Source organism: Crocuta crocuta, unplaced genomic scaffold, assembly GCF_008692635.1.
Source record: "Crocuta crocuta isolate KB4526 unplaced genomic scaffold, BGI_CrCroc_1.0 scaffold395, whole genome shotgun sequence".
NCBI classification, from domain to species: domain Eukaryota; kingdom Metazoa; phylum Chordata; class Mammalia; order Carnivora; family Hyaenidae; genus Crocuta; species Crocuta crocuta.
In genome coordinates this window covers 1,893,465-1,905,302 of record NW_027532601.1, presented here as the reverse complement: position 1 = coordinate 1,905,302, position 11,838 = coordinate 1,893,465, and positions in this window count along the sequence as shown.

The following is an 11,838-nucleotide window of genomic DNA, read 5'->3' as shown; positions in this document are numbered from 1 at the left end:
TTCCCTTCCAGGCAAATGTGCCCTCCTTCGGGGACTTACATCTGCACCTATTGGGTGCCTCTTTTTTCAAAATCTTATAAGTGTGGGTAGTACCTGAGGGATCTTTCTTAACCTGGATTAGTCATCCAGTGGTTATAAAACATCCATGATAAACAACACATCTAGATGCTGTGGGAAGATGGTGGGAGAAGATGTACATTGTAAGTTTTGCCTTAATTCTGCTTACATTTAGCTGATGTAGAAAACACACGTGCGTTGGGGCACCTGGGTGGCTCAGTCGGTTGAGTGTTTGACTTTGGCTCAGGTTATGATCTCGCAGTTTGTGGGTTTAAGCCCTGCGTGGTGAGGTTTGTTGCTGTCAGCAAAAAGCCTGCTTCAGATTCTCTGTCCCACCCCCCTCTCTGTCCCTCCCCAGCTTGCACTCTTGCTTGAAAGAAATAAAGAAAGAAAGAAAGAAAGAAAGAAAGAAAGAAAGAAAGAAAGAAAGAAAGAAAGAAAGAAAACACACATGTGTTAAGAGGCCAGTGATAACACAAGACAAAAGATGGTACTTTCCAAATAAATGACAATAATTCCCTAAACTGTAGGAGTGAACCACCCTAGTAAAGGAATCTCTGTTGAGATTGCTGCACAGAGCATTCTGGATGGAACCACATTCCTGATGGAAAGATACAGTACTTAGGAGGGCTTGCAGGAACCAAAGTCTGAGTCAGGACATGGTTATTTGAGGACCAGGCAGGATTTCAATAGTAAAGGGTCTGGGGGTCACATTACAAAGGACCTTCTGTGTCAGAATACAATTAGATCGATTAGCAAATCGTAACTTTAATTTACTGTTCTTAGAAGTAGAAGAGACCTAGGAGGTGATGTCGAATCTCACTTTTTAAAATGAGAAAATTAACACTCAGGAGGGATGTTTTCTTTTCCCTTTTATCCTTCTATATTTTATAGCTGATCTGCTTCCAAAAAGCTTCAGAGATATTTCCAGTTTGCCCGACTCGTTACTTTGCATATCGTTTCACTCAGCCGAAAGAGGATTTCAAAATAAGCTCAGAACTTCACAAAATGTTGACTAGGGCTGTCGCAAGCACCAAAGCTATTGAACTGGCCTGGAGTTTTTAGTGCGCTTTCTCCATTTTTCCATCTGTCAGTGAGTTGCAAAAAAAAGAGAGCTTCTACTGAAGCACACTCTGGTGATTCTGACTCATCAAGATCCACAGCGCGGGTGTGAGCACCAGGGATTTGGAATTACTAGAAGCTTTTTGCAGGGGTTGGTCTAGGTGAAACCACCCACCACAACCTTTTCATCCCTTCCCTGTGAGTCCCCGCCATGCTACAGGGCTCAGTTCCTTTCCTACCTACTCTCTGAAGGCTTACTCCTCCATCCTTCCTGGTGAGTCAGGCTGCTCTCCCGACTGCCTGCCTCTTCCACGGTCTGTAGCAGTCTTGTTCACTCACGATATGCCCTTCACGTTTTGCACCGTATTGAGCAATCACCTACGGACAGTAAAATTCACAAACCGTGAGTGTTTAATTTGATACGTTTTGACAAATGCGTGATCATGGTTTTGACGAACATGAGGAACAGTTCTATCACATCAGTAAACTCCCGCCTGCCCCTTCCCAGTGGAATCCTTTCCCCACGACAGGCAGCCACTCTTCTGATGCCAATCACAATAGAATTATTTTGACTATTTTTTAAAGATGTTTGTTTATTTATTTGTTTGTTTTTGAGAGAGAGAGCATGAGTTGGGGGAGGTGCAGAGAGAGGGAGAGAGAGAATATCAAGCAGACTTCCATGCTCAGTGCGGAGCCCAATGTAGGGCTTGATCCCACGACCCTAGGATCAGGACCTGAGCCAAAATCAAGAGTTGGATGCCTAATCGACTGAGCCACCCAGGTCCTAAAGATCTTTTTTTACTCATCTCTACACCCAATATGGGGCTCTAGCTCACAACCCTAAGATCAAGAGTTGCAGGCTCTACCAACTGAGCCAGCTGGGCACCCCTATTTTGACTATTCTTTAACACTTAGCTCTTTTTATTTTTTTAATGTTTATTTTTGAGAGAAACAGAGAGCACAAGAAGGGGAGGGGCAGAAAGGAGGAGGGGAGAGACACAGAATCCAAAGCAGGCTCTAGGTTCTGAGCTGTCAGCACAGAGCCTGACATGGTGTTTGAACTCACAAACTGTGAGATCATGACCTGAGCCGATGTCAGATGCTTAACTGACTGAGCCAGCCAGGCACCCCTGTTTTGACTATTCTTAAGTCCATAGAAACAGATGTGTATATTGGAATGAAATCATACAATGTGTGTAGTCTTTTGTGTTTGGCTTCTCTCACTCAATGTCATATTTCTGAGATTCATCCATGTTGTTGTATGCATCAATAGCTTCCTCTCTTGGTGTATTCTCCCACGGTAGAAATATGCCAAAATTTGTTTATTTCCCTACTGAAGGGCATTTGGGTGTCTCACCTTTCCAAAATGAATATTTTTGTGGACAAAAATGACAAACGTCATTTTGTGGACATACACCTAAACCCCTTGCATAAATATTTTAGTATGGAATTGCTAGGTCATAGGTGTGTATGCATAGATCTGCATTGAATTTTATTAGAAACAATCAGAGTTTTCCCAACTGGCTGTACCGACATATACTTGCACCAGGACGATTTAAGTATTGGATTTGCTCATCATCTTCATCAACTTTTCTATTGTCCTCTTCAATTTTAGCTGTTCTGAAAGTGACAGAGGTTTATCACTGTGGCTTTCGTTTAGATTTACCTGAGATCAAATGCCAACACCTGTTTGTATACATAGTTCGCCTTCGAGTGACTTCACTGGAGCATTTCTTCAAGTGTTTCACTCATTTTTTTTTTTATATTTTTATTTATTTCTAGGAGAGAGAGAGACAGCGTGAGCAGGGGAGGATCAGAGAGAGAGGGAGTCACAGACCGAAACAGGCTCCAGGCTCTGAGCTGGCAGTCAGCACAGAGCCCGACACGGGGCTCGAACCCACGAACCGCGAGATCACGACCTAAGCGAAAGTCGGACGCTTAACCGACCAAGCCACCCAGGCGCCCCGTTTCACTCATTTTTATATTGAATTGTTTGTCTTTTGACTTGTAGGAATTCTTTATATACTCTCAATTCAAGTCTTTTGTCAAATATATGCATTTCAGTATTCTCTACCAGTCTGTGGCTTGTCATTTGACTTTCCTGATGTTGTTTTTTGATATTTGGTGAGCAGAAGTTTCCTTAGTCTGGTAAAATGTAGTTCATCATTTTGCTTTGTTTTTTTTTTATGGTTAGTGTTTTTTGTATCCTAAATAATCTTTGCTACCTAAAGATCATGAAGATATTCTTTCAAGTTCTTTTCTAAAAACTTTATGAATTTAATTTGTACTGCGAGGTCTAGGACACATGTTATACTCATTTTCATTCCTCTGTGTTCTTCTTCAAGATTGTTCCAGATATTGGGGCACTTGAGTGGCTCGGTCAGTTAAGCCTCTGACTTCAGCTTGGGTCATGATCTCATAGTTCAGGAGTTCAAGCACTGATGGTGCAGAGCCTGCTTGGGATTCTCTCTCTCCTTCTGCCCATCCCCCACTCATGCTCTCTCTTTCTCTCAAAATAAATAAATAAACTTAAAAAAAAAAAAGATCACCCAGGACGTTTTATGCCCTTTGCATTTCAATATGCATCTTGGAACCAGTTGACCAACTTGTACAAAAACAAAAGACTGCTGGTATTTTAACTGGAATATCATGTGTCTATAAATCAATTTGAAAAGAATTAACATCTTGATAATTTGAGTTTTCTAGTCAGTGACTAAATCTCTCCATTTATGACATCTTCCTTAATATCTCTCAACAATGTTTTATGCTTTTCAGTAGAGAGGACTTGCCTACATTTTGTTAAGTTTATTGCCAGATATTGGGGGAGATTTTGATGATTTTGTAAGTGATATTGTTTTTTAAATTTCATTTTTCAATTTTTTGTTACTGGTGTAGAGAAATCATGGATTTTTAGATGTGTCTCCCTCAGACTTGCTAAATTTATCTATTAGTTCAAGTAGTTTGTAGATTCCTTGAGATTTCCTAACATACAGTCATGTTAGGTCTGAGTTAAGATATATTTGCATCTTCCTTTTCAACCATTGGTTCTTAAATTTCTTTTTGTACTTTTCCACTGGCTAGGTCTTCCAGTACAATGTTGAATAGAAATAGTGACAGTAGATATGATATCTTTTTTCCAGCTCTTAGAGGAAAAGCACTCAATAGTTTGCCATTAACATGTTAACTGTAGGTTTTTCATAGATATTCTTTATCAGATCAACAGAACTTCCTTCTTTTTCCTGTTGGGTAAGAATTTTAATGATGAACATATGTTGAATTTTATTAAGTGCTTCTTTTGCTCATAGTAAGATGATCATATGGAAGTGCCTGGGTAACTCCGACTTCAGCTCAGGTCATAATCTCATGGTTCATGGATTAGAGCCCCACGTCGGACTCTGTGATGACAACTCAGAGCCTGGAGCCTGCTTTGGACTCTGTGTCTCCCTCTCTCTCTCTGCTCCTATCCCACTCATGGTCTGTCTGTCTCTCTCTCAAAATCAATAAACATTAAAAAAATTTGTTTTTAATGATCAGGTTTTTTCTCTTATTCTGTTGATTTGGCAAGTTACATTGATTGATTTACAAATGGTAAACCAATTTATATTCCTGAGATAAACCTTATCTGACCATTATATATTATCTTGATATTATTGATGGACTTGATTCACTTATAATGGGTGATACCTTTTGAAAAATCTATATCCACAAGCAGTATTGGTCTATAATTTTCTTATAATGTCTTTCTCAGGTTTTGATATCAGGATTGTGCTGGTCTCATAAAATGCATTGAGAAATATTCCATCTTCCTTCATCCTCTGAAATGATTTGGGTGAAATTGGTAGTATTTTAGCATTATTTTTTATAAGCTTTCAGTAAAGATATTTACTCTAAAGATAGTACAGATAGTACATTTATGTTTACAGTAAAAACAGTAAAGCTTAGAGTTTATCTGTGAGGTTCTTAATTACATTCTTTTTAAAAAATATTTATTTATTTTTGAGAGAGAGATGGTGTCCTTGCACGCATAAGTGGGGAGGGGCAGAAACAGTTGGGGACAGCGAATCTGGACCAGAGTGGGCTCTGTGCTGACCGCAGAGAGCCCTAGGACTTGAATTCGAACCTCAGGATCATGACGTGAGCCAAAGTCGGATGCCTAACTGACTGAACCACTCAACCACAGTATTTTCTTTAACAGACATAGAAGTAGTCAGATTTTGTATCTCTTCTTGATGTTCAGTTAAGGTGTGCACTCAGATGAAAGGAGGTTGAAAGCGTTTATGACATTCAAAACCATGATCCGGTTGGTTCTCACTTCACAGAGTCCTCCTTCCAAAGGACCAGCATCCTAACCTGAGATCTGAAAGCCAGTTGATTTTGCATTTCCCTGAAAGCCCTGGAAGTTCATTTCATTACTCTTAGGCTTCAGTGATATTTTAGCCTCGTGGAATGGCATCCTGACATCCTTGGTGACTCATAATCAGTGTACATGTAATCACATTACAAATACCGTCACTCTCTAACCCATACTCCTGGGATTTTTTTCTGCTTTCAGTAAGAGTACTGAGCATTTAGTATATCCTTTCAAGTTGGAACTACTGTTCTGCTTGCATTAGACAAGTGCTATCTCACACACCATGTGGGACTGTTTGATTGTATCCCAATCGTGGGCACTTTCTGGAGCTAGAGACTCACAGAGTCACTATCCTACATCATTGACTCAGATGTTATTTATATGAAACATATTATTTATTAATATCTCCATCTCTGAGTTTTAAATATTTGGAAAGGATCTAGCATGCATGCAATATAGCCTAACATAAAAGCGTGTCTCGTAGCTCATGGTCCCGCGCTGGGTAGGCTGCAAGAAATATTTGCTTTTGTTTATTTGGTTTGCAGAGTTCTGCTTCCTTTACAAGGTAACCTTGACATTTCTGATTCTGTTGGGAATAATTTACTGAAGAGGACAATGGAAGGGGAAATTAAGAGTAGATTCATAGGCTTTTGCTATACAATTTTGAAGAGAAAAAAGAAAGAAAAGAGGCCAAGCTTCCTCCCCCGACCCTGACCCTGTCCCCAGAGACCAAGAACTCTAGGACAATATTCCAATTTGTAGAGAATGAAAATAGATCTGATCCAACCAAAAAAGGTTGGTGTGCTCAGGGAAGAGTATTCTGATATGTTGAGGTATATTGTGATACGTTTCATGAGCAGAGCTAAGGCCACAAACCCAGCATAGAAGGGATTTGAGGACTGCTGAGCTGTGTGCAAGCCTAGAAGGTGTCCTCTTAGAAGCTATCATGAGAGAAGGAAAGATGTTGCTGTCCAGTGCATCCTGAGACCAGGTTTGTCTGCATTTTAGGATGAAAGCAGATATGAGATGAGAGCTAATAATTCTCACCTCATCAGAGCAGAGACCAACAATGGAATGTGAAACTGGCCAGTCGTGAGGCTGATCTTCTAGGGAAACAAATGATGAGCCCATTTATTTTTGTTCCACCTGTTCTTTGGATTGTTGGTATCTGACTGAACTCCTAGCAAAAAGCTATGACTGCATCCCAGAACCCATTTCCTGTTTTCTGCTCTTTTCAGTTCATCACATCTGGGAGACTCAGTTTCCCTCCAAGTCTTATACCAGCTCCCACATTAGCGTGCACCTTCCTATCTATTGGCTTCAGCCTCCCAAGGCTGCTTCATCCCTCAAATCAGCTGTTTTATATACCACCCCACCTTCAATCAGCATCAATAGTAGTAGCCATTGATAACTGAGCCTTGGTCTAGCTCCAGACTTAGAGTCACAAGAAGGCCTCTTTCTGGGGTGGGAGTGGAGATAGAAAGCCTACAGCTGAGATGGTGGCCAGAAAGGCCATGGAACATAGTCAACGGTTGCACTGACATGTTGTGTAGTGGAGATCCTAAAAGTCTGTAGTCAGTACTGTCAAGGGCATGGGCTTTTGATGGTCTAAATCAGAAATCAGCTAACTTCTGTTTGGACCCAGTTGTAAATATTTAAGAGTTCGTGGACCATATGGTCTCTATCACTGCTACTTAGCTCTGCCACGATAGAGTGAAAGCAGCCATGGACAATGCATAAACTAATGGCTGTGGCTGTATTCCAATAAAACTTTATTTTAAAATATAAGTATCAGGTCTGATATGATACAAATTTAATTATTAGAAATCATAAGGCTAATTCTACCTCTTGTTAGTTTTATGATTTTGACCAAGATAACTTCTCCATATCTCAATTTCTTCATCTGTAAAACAGGATAATAATACCTACTGCCATATTTGTTTAAGGGATTAACGTATATATAAAACACTTTGTACAATGCTTTGGCACCCAGTAAGTAATATATAAGCAGTAGCTGTTGCTATTACGATTATCATTATTATCCCTATAGGATCTGAAAGAGGCCACTTACACCAATTTCTCTGATTGCTTGATCATTTCTATTACTCTTTACTTCAGACACCTCATATCCTACCCTTTCTGGCTAGCCTCAGTCTCTGATCAGGTAATATCTTGGTCAAAATTAGCCAGAAATGTATGATCCTTACACAGTACTAGAAAGCCTGGCTAGACCATGAGACACCACCAGGCAGCTATAAATCCTCTGACATTAGCAATGAGCCCTGGGTGTTATACATAGGGGATGAATCACTAGAATCTACTCTTGAAATCATTGTGGCACTATATGCTAACTAACTTGGATTTTTTTTTTAAGATTTTATTTTTTTTTAATGTTTTATTTATTTCTAGGAGAGAGAGAGAGACAGCGTGAGCAGGCGAGCGTCAGAGAGAGAGGGAGTCACAGACTGAAACAGGCTCCAGGCTCTGAGCTGGCAGTCAGCACAGAGCCCGACGCGGGGCTCGAACCCACGAACCGCGAGATCATGACCTAAGTGAAAGTCGGACGCTTAACCAACTAAGCCACCCAGGCGCCCCTTGGATGTTAATTAATTAATTAATTCGTTAGTTTTTAAAAAGACTCTGACATTTTAGCATCAAAAGTCGGTGCCTCCACTCGTCAGTGACACATTTGCCGATTTTCTACTTTCTAGGGTCTGGAACCTCCAACCTGTTAGTTGCCCACCCATTCTGAAACGCCCAGAGTTCGAGAGACCCCAAAAACAGACCACCAGAGACCAGAGTCAAAGCCAATCGGCAAGGGTCGTTTATTTGCAGGTTCGAACCCGGACCTCCGCGCACTCGTCGCCGGTGACGCTGAGAGGCCCCGAACAAAGTCTTTGCAGCCTTTTTATAGACAGGAGTAAACAAGTCGTGGGGAGGGACAGGGGATCTCTATGGTTACAGGTTTGTCATTGGTTGATATTTAAATGTGAACATATACCACATTTGATTGGTTCCCGCCATCAGGTTTTTGGCGGGATCCAATTACAACATTTAGGATACCTTTGAATTCAGCCAATCATAGAGCGAGTCTAGGGTCTTGTTCGGCGACTAACAGGTTAACTTCTCTCTCCCTAGGCCCTTCCTTCAGTAAGGCGGAGGGTGGCTGCTGGCCTTTCCTGATTGAGTGTTGCCAGGGTAGTGTGGTGGAGTGATGTGGGGCCAGTTTCTTCGGCCTTGGGCAGTGTGCAGCTGCCTGATAGTTCCAGAAAGGCTGAAACTCAAGCCTTAAGCAATGGTACAGAAGCGGAAGGAGCTAGTTAGGTTTTAGTTTCCCGTAGTGCAAGCACTTGTACAGAAGCAGAAAAGCTGGTTGAGTTTTTGGTTTAGTTTGTCTAGGCCCCTCAGGACCCAATCATGACTTTTGAGAATCCTTTGAAAATGACCAGTTGTGAGGTGAGTTCAAAGGGCCCACGTGGGGTTCAGGCAAGCGGTGAGAAATTGGCTAGTTTGTATCTGCAGTTCCCAGCCTTGACTCAGACCATAGGAGTGTTTCTTTTTTCTTTTTGATTAGCTGACCTGAGGGCAGTCTGAGGATGGCTTTAGCCTTGAACAATCTGAGGCTTTCCTGGAACTGGGACTGGGGCTACGTGCAGCCCGAGGTTTCTCTTAATGGAGGACTTAATTTTTGGCTCTTCAATTCCTGCCAGAGTTGTCTTTTCTATACACAATTCTCTGATTTCTTAGGCTTATAATGCCATTATCTAAGCTTTGGGGGCTTGGGTCCCTAAACCAGGTTGTACATACTTAGATCTTTTCGTTCCTGAGATGGACAAGACAGGGCAGGCATTTACTAATAGTCTGGATCCACCAGCTTGAAGGTGGTGCCCATTCTGCCTTCAGTGAGCTCACATGCCCCTCACCCAGATGCACCTGTGTTCTCAACCCCACTGCTAAGTCTGGCCCACTTTCCCCTGAGTTTTGGCTTGTTTCTCCACATCGCCTCCAATTTCTAATGTAGACTGAAAGTCTTCTTCCTTGAACCCAGGGATCTTGTCTGCAGCCTTCTCCAGCTGCAGAAGGTTGGATTATATACCCCATATTCTAGTCACTAACTCAATTCTTGGCATGAAGACACCAACCTTCTGACCTCATCCCATGGGAGTAGAGATGGGCTAGGGATTACTTATTCCACATGATATTTCTTTTTCAGTTCCTCTGGAACTCGAGTTTTCCACCAAACTTTTCTAGATGATGAAGATGCTAGAAATTGAATCCAAAGCTTCACCTATCATTAGTGCCGTCAGTTTAAACTAGTGGTTACAGAAGGAAACTGCTAAGTCATGTAAGGTTCTCGCTTCAGGGGCATTTCTAACAGGTCCTCATGGAAAGTGGGCTTGGTCTCCCTTTGCGAAATAAGGCTCCCAGTTCTATAGGCTTGCAGATTTGATGGTTAGCACTCATAGAGGCTACGGGGCTCTGGAGCTCTGAATGATGATAATCTAAATTACAAGAAATGTGTGTGTTAAAACTAGACTATTAATGGAGTCATTTGTACTAAAACCCATAATTCTCAAACTCCAGGCAAATGACAGTGGTATTTTTCCTTAATAACAAAGCTGCATAGCAAGTCAAGTCATAATTAGAAGGATCAGGGTTTTCAATGGGATGACTCCCAGGTGGTGACTTTGAAATGGCCTGATGGAAAGAAGGCCTCCTTTACAGACCACACACTCCCACCTCCATGGCTATAGACACATCATCCATATTTGCTCCTTAGATTCTGCCTTCCTTATGTTCCGGCGACTGTCATACCAACAGCACTCCACAACTTGTCTTTTGCATATCCATTCAGTCAGTCATTAATAGTTGGTGTTGGTGATGTTAATGGTTGTATGTGTGTGGGGCGGGGGAAGGTGAGGGGGAAGTGATATTGAATGCCAGACACAGTTCCTATACTGAAGGGGCTCAGAGTATGTGGGAGAGACAAATATACAATGATGACACTATGACTAAGAACAGAGGCAATGACGTATATTTCCAAGAAACATCAGGCAGTGAAATATGAAAGAAAGAAAGAAACAAAAAGTTAATCCAACCCTTTCCTTACTTTTTCCTTCTCTCCCCAGAGGTGATCACTATTAATGAGACGTATTTATCCGTTTAGTTCCCTTTCGGTATAAGCACATCTATGTAAATGTTCGTGTATTTCTCTGCTCTCCTAAGTGTCAGTTTTGTGGGTTGCTTTTTCTTTTTTCCCACTGGTCAGTATATCTTGGGGAGTTCTTATGTAAGTACATGTAGGTGTAGTCAGGGCAAAAGGCAAAGTATTTAACAACCGATGATGGCATGGTACAACCAGAACCAATCTGGGCCCACTGTGCAAGAGCAGGTTTTTATAAACATGGGAGAAATTAACTTCTTTTTATATGACACATTCACTTCTTTTTATATGACACAGCTTTGGGGACAGAAAATTATTTACATTTTTTAAAGATTTTTTTAATGTTTATTTATTTTCGAGAGAGGGAGGGATGGAGGGGGAGAGAATCCCAAGCAGGTTCTATGCTGTCAGCACAGAGCCCATTGTGGGGCTTAGTCCCACGAACCCTGGGATCATGACCTGAGCTGAAACAAGGAGTCAGATGCTAAACCAACTGAGCCACCCAGATGCTCCTGTTTATATTTTTAATTAAAGGATCAAACTATTCTTTTGTAACTTTCCAGTTGAGTCGTATTGTGGATGCAACACCTTTCCCATTCTATCTAAAAATATGAATTAAGACATACACTATCATCCTCTTCGTTCTCTTCTATTTATTCTACTTCCTTAGGTATCAGACCCTCTACTTGTTTACTCTAAGCAGAAAGTTCCCCCAAACTGCTCTTCCCTCTGCAAAGTTCCTCCTCCAAAGTTTTGTAATGTTATTTTTAGCATTTTTATTTTCTGCAACTCTGGTTCCATTTCTGCCCATACTTCAAGAATTCTTCAAAATATTCTGGTCCATTGATTACGTTATTTATGTTTTCCTGTGGAAGTAAGGACAGACACATAGGTAGACAGATAAATGCATCTTTAGGATAATTTCATGAGATTTGGGAGCAAGAGTGAGGAAGGCACGTATGCTTACTGTATTGATTTAATCTTTATTTCATTGGATGAGGCTGTCTAAAAGTACTTTTTTCCCACATATAACCTAGAAATCTGACTATGTTAGAAGTATTCTATATACATTGAGGACCAGCCTAGGATCAAATATATCAATAACTGCTAATAACCATGATTTAATGACACTAGCAAATTTGTAAACGCTTATTCTATATTAGCATGTCTAAGTCTAATCATTGGTAAGAAAATTAAGAAAGGC